Source organism: Phaenicophaeus curvirostris, chromosome 34, assembly GCF_032191515.1.
Source record: "Phaenicophaeus curvirostris isolate KB17595 chromosome 34, BPBGC_Pcur_1.0, whole genome shotgun sequence".
Taxonomy (NCBI): domain Eukaryota; kingdom Metazoa; phylum Chordata; class Aves; order Cuculiformes; family Cuculidae; genus Phaenicophaeus; species Phaenicophaeus curvirostris.
The window spans coordinates 533965-542507 of record NC_091425.1 but is presented as its reverse complement, the minus strand read 5'-3'; the positions used below and the strand labels follow the sequence as shown (position 1 = coordinate 542507).

The following is an 8543-nucleotide window of genomic DNA, read 5'->3' as shown; positions in this document are numbered from 1 at the left end:
ATGGCTTTGATTTGGCTCAGAGGTTATCCTAACTTGTCACTGTCCTTTCCTCCTACAACAGTGCCCCATGCCTAGATGCAGCAGATGTCCAACAGCAGCTCCATCACCCAGTTCCTCCTCCTGCCATTCGCAGACTCACGGGAGCTGCAGCTCTTGCACTTCTGGCTCTTCCTGGGCATCTACCTGGCTGCCCTCCTGGGAAACGACCTCATCATCATCACCATCGCCTGGGACCACCACCTCCACACCCCCATGTACTTCCTCCTCCTCAACCTCGCCCTCCTCGACATGGGATCCATCTCCACCACTGTCCCCAAATCCATGGCCAATTCCCTCTGGGACACCAGGGCCATCTCCTACTCAGGATGTGTTGCCCAAATGTTTCTATTTATTTTCTTCCTTGGTACAGAATATTTTCTTCTCACAGTCATGTCCTACGACCGCTACGTTGCCATCTGCAACCCCCTGCACTACGGGACCCTCCTGGGCAGCAGAGCTTGTGTCCACATGGCAGCAGCTGCCTGGGGCGCTGGGTTTCTCTCTGCTCTGCTGCACACGGCCAGTACATTTTCCCTGCCCCTGTGCCAGGGCAATGCTGTGGACCAGTTCTTCTGTGAAATCCCCCAGATCCTCAAGCTCTCCTGCTCACATGCCAACCTCAGGGAGGCTGGGCTTCTTGTGGTTAGTTTCTTTGTAGGTTTTGGCTGTTTTGTTTTCATTGTGGTGTCCTATGTGCAGATCTTCAGGGCCGTGCTGAGGATCCCCTCGGAGCAGGGACGGCACAAAGCCTTCTCCACATGCCTCCCTCACCTGGCTGTGGTCTCCCTGTTTCTCAGCACTGACATGTTTACCTACCTTAAGCCTCCCTCCTTCTCCTCCCCATCCATGAATTTAGTTGTGTCATTTCTCTATGCAGTGGTAACTCCAGCACTGAATCCCCTCATCTACGGCTTGAGGAACAAGGACCTCAAGGATGCGCTGCGGGAACTTATAACTGGACAGAGCTCTGATGCAATAAATTCCTGACCTTCTGCATAGCAGTTCTGGTGTTACTCATGGCTGGTGTTACTGCCTTCTATATTTTTATATTTCTACTTTTTTTTTTTTAACTTATGATCATGTTTTCAACTCTTTTTGAGTTGGTTGTGGGTTAGGTAATGACAACCCACACTATTGTAATCAAAATAAAGCCACTGCAGCACCTTGTCTCTTCCTCTGACCCTTCCTCCAAGGCTTTCTGGAGCTTCAGGAACAATTCCTTTGCTCATGGCTGGAAAAGAAGAAAGTCCCAGCAGGGCAGCACTGCCAGACACCAGCACTTGATCCCCCAGAGCTGTTCTCTCTCCATTTCCACACTCTCCTCCTCCCCCCTTGCCTTGCTGTAAGGCCTGAGGGCTCTGAGCTTGGTCACAGCCATGCTGCTTGTGGGACAGAGCTGCCTCCAGAACAGCCTTTCCATAGAGCAAGGGGACCTCCTCAGGGCAGAGCCTCAAGGCTTGGGGCTTCTTCTAAACTTTCTCTCAGGAACTGACTCAAGCATTTGTCCCAGAGGCAATAATCCTGGTGAAACCCCTGCCAACCACCATTCCCAGCACTGGCCTCTCACCCCAGCTTGGAGAGTTTCTTTGTTCTTCCATGAGAGGACACTGATTGAGTAGACCAAAGGCCAATTTGGCATTGTACGGATCAGATGTGAGCGCACACATCATGTCTGTGAGCTGAGATGAACCTGAATGTGTAGACAGAGCAGTTTCTTCCGTTTCCACGAAGATCTCTGGGACAGATATTGCCTCGAAGTCTCTTCTCATTGCAAGTAACAAGACATGGGAATTCGCCTCAATATAGCACTTGGATGTCCCTCCACGAACCAAGGTCCCCATGTTCATTCCTCATGATGTGGGGCAAGCGTACTTTTACCTGTTCAGGTCCTAGGACATGAGGAGGTGATGGATGAGTAGGGGGTTAGGATGTCAGTTGTGTCTCAGAAACTCAGAATCCAGCAGGAAACATCTGACTGTGACGGGGACGGTGAGGTCAGTTGTGTCTCTGGAGGTGACGGGGCAGCAGCAGGAACACGGCTGGGAAAGGAGCTCTGCCCAAGCCCCCACAGGACCTGTGCAGGGAGAGGGCTTGGGGACGCATGGAAAACACAGCGGAGCCTCCTCAGGCCAGGAACAGGCTGGCAGCATCACCAGGAAAATCCCTTACGGTACGGGGGCACCACGGGTCCTTCACACCTCGGCACCTGCCAGGATCTGCTGACAGCATCTCTGGGGCAAATCCCTTGTGTTCCTTCTGTTGCCCCAGCAGCGTCACAGACACAAATCCCTTACAGTCAGGGGGCACCTCGGGCCCTTTGCCATTTCTTCTGCCCACAGGGATTGCATGAAGTTATTACAGTTTCTGGAAATTTCTATATGGGCACAAAATCTGATTTTATTATAAAAATTTATGACTGGATAAGGGTTTAGTGGTGTCTGGGGATGATGTGCCATGTGCAGAAATAGGTGTTAAGCAGCCTGCGATCAAGCACCAAGTGCAGAGAGGAGCAAATGCAGGTAGGGAGTGTACCGGTAGGACCCAAATACAGAACGATATGGAGAGCTAGGATGATGTCTGGGAGAGGAAAGAGTCACAAGGAGGAACTTGTCAGGAAGAAGGAATGTCAAGGGAAGGGTAGTGGATGGGCAGACTGGTTTTTGAGCTTGAAGATCACAGGCTTCTAGAATATCTTGGGTTGGAAGGGGCTCATGAGGATCACTGAGTCCAGCTCCCTGATCCTCACACGACTGTGTAAAATGGAACCATATCACTAAGATGATTGTCAAGATGCTCCTTGAACTCTGACAGGCTTGGTGCCATCACCACTTCCCTGGGGTGTTCCAGTGACTGAGCACCCTCTCCATGAGGAACCTTTTCCAGATGTCCAGTTGGAACTTCCCCTGATGCAGCTTCATTCCTTTTCCTTGTGACCTACCCTGGTCACCAGGGAAAGGAGATCAGCGCGTTCCCCTTCACTGCCCTCCTTGAGGAAGCTCAAGACTGGGATGAGGTCCCAGCCGTGTCCCACGCTGGGCTCTGCACACAGCCCTGCTCTGGGCTCTGACAAGCTCTGGGCAAGAAGAGAGGCTGGACACAAAGAGCAACGGAAATCCAGGACTCCTGGTTTCAATCCAGCAGATGCCACCACAGACCGTGTCCTCACCGTTCCGTTCCAGCCCTTCTGCCCAGGCCAGGACGAGAGTCTGAGCTCAGCAGCAGAGCAGCCTGCCCCACACGAGGACCTGCGGGAAGAGGATTATCTTTCTTGTGGATTCTGCAGCCACAGAAATGCTCCCTTGCACTTCTCCAAGGACATCCCTTTCCCCAAGGGAGCATGTCCAGCCTGGCCTGGCTGCCGGTGCTGCTTTCCTCCCTGTGCAGCCCACAAGGCCACTTCTATGACCCAGATTTCTATGTTCAGGCCCTTCTATGTCCGTCAGGGAGTGCGAGAGAGAGATAGACCAGTGGAGCAGGACCCTCTCACTAACTCAGCGGCTGCTGGGGCTGTTGTGTCGGAACATCATCCACCTGCAAACTGTAAGGTTGGGGGAACAAGAGATGGGGATGGGCAGCAAGTTCCTGCCAGAGGAAGGAAACCTGCTCCCCTCACCCAGACAGCAAAACCCCAGATCCCCCTGGGGAACAAGTACCAGCTGCTGCAGGTGGAATCTAACCCCGAGGATGAGGATGATGGTTCCCACAGCCTAGAATCCTTCCCTAGGCTGCACCATCCTCAGAAAAAGATAAAAACATCCTCCATCAAGAAGAAGAGGAGGGTGATTGTTGTAGGGGACTCCCTTCTAAAAGGAACGGAGGGACCCATCTGCAGACCGGACCCGCTCCACAGAGAGGTCTGCTGCTTACCGGGGGCATCAGGGAAGGAGGTAGCTAGAAAACTTCCTTCCCTGGTCCACGAGACAGACTACTATCCTCTGATAGTCCAAACTGGTAATGACGACCTAACAAACAAAAAGGCCAAAGCCATCAAGAAAGACTTCAGGACCATTGGGAAAGTGATGGAGGGCTCTGGGGCACAAGTAGTATTCTGCTCCATCCCAAGGCTAAATAGGGAGGAGCGGGAAGCCAGGAAGAAGAATTCGATTAATACCTGGCTCTGAGCCTGGTGCGAGGAGAGGGGCTTTGGCTTCTTTGATCATGGGGTGGCTCACGCACCCCCAGGCTTTCACGCTAAGGGTGGGACACGTGTGTCTCCTAGGGGGGCTAATGCCCTTGCTAAAAACCTAACTAAGCTCATAAATCGAGCTTTAAACTAGATGTGAAGGGGGAGGGGGTTGAGCCCAGGCTAGACAGGAACGAGCCTGGACGAGGGAAATTGGTGATTGGGAGAGGGTGTGCTGGTGAGGACCACCAGTACCTCACCAACCAGAAAGTGGGGGAAAACACACCTGAGGGTGCTCAAGGAGATACAGGCACTCTGGAGCGAGCTACTCCAGTTACCAGGCAATTGGGAACAAACTCTGTTCCCTCTAAGAGGGCTGAAGGCTCAGCAGCTCAGCTGAAGGGCATTTACACCAATGCACGCAGCATGGGGAATAAGAAGGAAGAGCTGGAAGCTGTCGTAGGGCAAGTAGCCTATGATGTCGTTGCCATCACAGAAACGTGGTGGGACGACTCATATAACCGGAGTATGGCTATGGTGGGGTACAAACCCTTCAGGAGGGATAGGAAGGGTAGGAGAGGAGGCGGGGTAGCCCTCTTTGTAAGGGAGGACTTGGACTCCGTTGAGATGGAGTGTGGCCATCAGGAGGTTGAGTGCCTGTGGGTTAAAATCAGAGGAGCCCACCAGAAGGTAGATTTTGTGATGGGAGTCTGTTACAGACCACCCAGCCAAGGAGAAGCAGCTGATGGGCTCTTCTATAAACAGCTGCGGTCAATCTCTAGATCAATGCCTCTCGTTCTTGTGGGAGACTTCAATCTGCCTGATATCTGCTGGGAGTACAATGTCTATGGGTCCTAGAAAACAGGTTAGAACCCTGGAATTGAAGAATTCAGTCCAAAACATGAGACTTCTGCACTAAAAGGATGGGTGTGGAGCTACAAATGTGTCTTTTGATCCCTCAAGGGATGAGAATCTCTTGCTTCCAAGAAATGAAGCTCTGGTCCTGAATGCAGGGCTTTAGGCACTCCAGTAGAGGCTTCGAGCCGTAAAGGAGGGGGTTGGATACTTTCCATGACAGTCTGGAGCTTCAAAAGGAGGGTTTGGGTCCTACCAGTGGTGCTTTGAAAGTGAAACTGAGGCTTTGAGCCCGGACCTCGGGTTTCATGCCTGAAATGATGCTGTGGTACCAAAGACAACAGCTTTGCAGCTTGAAATATACCTGAGAGGCTAAAAATGAGGATCTGGGCCTTTACAACTGCAAACAACTCCAAAAATGAAGCTTTGTTCCCAGAAAAGGAAGCTCTGGAAGCTAGAAAGGAGCTAAAAATAAGGCTTTGGCCCATAACACTGAGGTTTTGGACATCCAGAATCAACTTTGGTCCTTAAAAATTATGCTCCGGGACAATGAAATGTGTCTTTAGACTTAAAAAACGAGGGTTGAGACTCAAAATGTAACTATGGGCCTCCTAAGAAAAGCTATAAGTGTTAAAAGACAAGTTGGAACCCTAAAATCAAGGATTTCCACCCTAAATATGAGACTTGGGGCACTAAAGAGATGGGTGCAGTGCTACAAGTTAAGTCTTTTGTCCCTGCGAAGGAGACAAACCTCTTGGTTCCTCTGTTGCCTCAAGAAATGAAGCTCTGGTCAAAACTGCAGGACTTTGGGTGCTCCAATGGAGGCTTGAGGCTGTAAAGGGGGAGGTTGGATCCTTTATGTGAGAGTTTGGAGCTTCAAAAAGAGCCTTTGGGCCCTACAAATGTTGCTTTGAAACTGAAATTGCATCTTTGAGCCCCGACATCAGGTTCTTTGCCCTAAAAAGAAGCCATGGTAGTGAACAGGATGGCTTTCAGCCTAAAAATGGGACTTGAGAGGCTCAAAAAGAGGATTTGAGCCCTCACAATGAGGCTTTGTTGCCTGAAAAGGGGGCTTTGGGAGCTAAAACTGAGCTTTTGAGCCCTGTTAGAGGCTTTTGTCTCCAAAATGGAAGCTGTGGACATAGAAAACCAGACATTGTGCCTTAAAAATTGTGCTCTGGGCCTTAAAATGAGTCTTTGAAGATCAAAAGGGGAGGGGGTGGAACTTATGTATTAGGGCCCGTACCCTAACATGAAGCTCTGAGACCCAAAACGCAGTGTCTGCCTCCAGAGCCCCAGGCTGGGAACCGGGGTTTTGGACCAAAACGAGGGGATCTGTCCCCAAAATAGCGCTGGGGGTTGTGGCAGGAGGCGCTTTGGCTGCACAGAGCTCTGGCCCCTCAGTCGCACACGCACAGAACCGTTAAGGCTGACGAGCTCTCCCGAGGCATCAAATCTGCTGGGTTTGAACCCCCAGGGGTGGAGAATCCCCCGCTGCCCTGGAGCCTCGGCCAGGGCTGCCCCGCGCTCACACGAAGGCTTTTCCCCTCCTGTCCATCCCAGAAGGATCCTGCTCCTCTGGACAAGAAGCTGGATGTTCCCAGGTGTCACAGGAGCCGTGGCCAGGTGATAGCTGCGTTCATGGAGCCATCAAGTGCCAAAGTCCTTTCTTTCAATCGTGGCCTCGGTGCCTTGTTGATGTCTAAACTGAGCTCTCTTGTTCCCTAGGTTTGTCTATGAGCATAAAATAGAGACCCACTTAGCAGGCTGCCCCAAGCAGGAGGTGGGAAGTGATGTAAATTGCATTGGGTTTGGTCTCTCTTTATATTCCTTTTATCTTTTTTTCTTTCGTCTATTAATCTATTTTTACCTTGGCCCTCAAATGAAAGAAACATCTCCATGGAGAAGCACGGACAGAGAGCTGGCCAGCTGAAGTTTGCCCTGAGGAGGTGGACGTGGGCACCAGAACACTTGCTCTTCCTCACTAACAAGAGACCTCCACCAATCCCATGCCCTTTCAAAAGGGATTTCACAAAGAAATATTGATCTTCTCCTGGAACTTCCTCAGCCTGCAGAAGAGAAGGCATCGGGGGGACGTTATAGAGGCCTTCCCGTACCTGAAGGGGTCACCAAGAAAGCTGGCAAGGGACTTTTTCCAAGGGCATGGAATGATAGGATGACAGGATGTGGCTTTATGGCCTAGGGAAGATTTAGATTAGACATTAGGGAGGAATTGTTCACAAAGAAGGTGGTGAGGACGTGGCTCAGGTATCCCAGGGAAGCTGTGTGTGCCCCCTGCCTGGAGGGGTTCAAGGTCGGGCTGGATGGGGCTTTGAGCAGCCTGGTCCAGTGGGTGGTGTCCCTGCCCAGGGAAGGGGGGTTGAAACTGGATGGGCTTTAAGGTCATTACCAACCCAAACCATTGTATGATTTTGAAAGTTCTAGAAAGTTTCAGATAAAACGTTTTTCTTAGGTGCACTTTGAAATCTTCCTCTGTAACCACACTGGGAAATGACTACAAGGAGCCATGCGAGGCTTGAAGACTTGAAGAAAACAGCAGGAAGAGAAAGAGCTCATTAAGGCTTTCTGTAGGTTAATGAGATCCAGGAAGGAATTGCTGATGAGTCCTTGAACCTCAGCTGCTGAGAGGAGATGGAACAAAGCTCTCAAGAAGTCAAAAGCAAAGCTCAAAGTTTCTTGAAGTCTTAGTTGGTCTCAGTGAGCATCGTTAGTGACAAAGGCTCCCCAGGGACTCATTAGAGCCGAGAATTGGAGGCCATGATTGCAGGAGGACAAAGGCGCCGTGCAGGCAGCTGTGATGCTGAGAAAAGCCTGGGTTCACTTGGTGAAGCAGAAAGTCCAAGCCCTGACCCCCAGGCCCTGGGCAGGGAGATCTGGCTTTGACTGCAATGATGTTGGTGCCATGAGCCTTCTCACATTGCTGAATTGAAGTGGAAGCAGTTATTCCATGTGATTCCAAATACAGGCCTGTAGGGTTCCTTGAGATGCCAAGGCTCTCACACAGCTCCACGTGCACCAGAAGAGTTGGGGGATAGAAGGGTAGGGTTATTAACGGGTTGGATCGTAGAAGAGTGGCAGAAAATGCGTTTGTGAGAAAGATCATGTCAGAGAGGAGTCGAGTCATTGAGGTGCAATACAGAAGGACAGATGGTTCATAGAACGTTCAAATCATTGTGGATCATAGAATACTCAGGTCATGGAAGAGTCAAGTCATATGAGTGTGAGAGTTTAGTCGGGTATTGGCAGTGTTGGGTCATGGAAAGGTCATAGAAGAGTTCGCTCATAGAAGTTTCATGGAAACATTGAGGCACAGAAAGTGTGCGTTGTAGAAGCATCAGGATATAGAAAGATTGCTTCTGCAGTCACATTATATATTCTGCATTTACATATATTCTGCAGTTCACATTATAGAAGAATTATCCAAGAGTCGTAGAACTGTCAGTTCATAAAGGAAGCGTCTCATATGAGTCAGGTCATAGAGTGTCATAGAGGGGTCAGGTCATAG

The 8543-nt window shown here is 50.6% G+C and overlaps 1 pseudogene; it reads left to right on the top strand.

Annotated features, from left to right (window-relative positions):
* LOC138732609 (olfactory receptor 14A16-like) lies at positions 1 to 1026 on the top strand (annotated as a pseudogene).
* The last annotated feature ends 7517 nt before the right edge of the window (positions 1027 to 8543 follow it).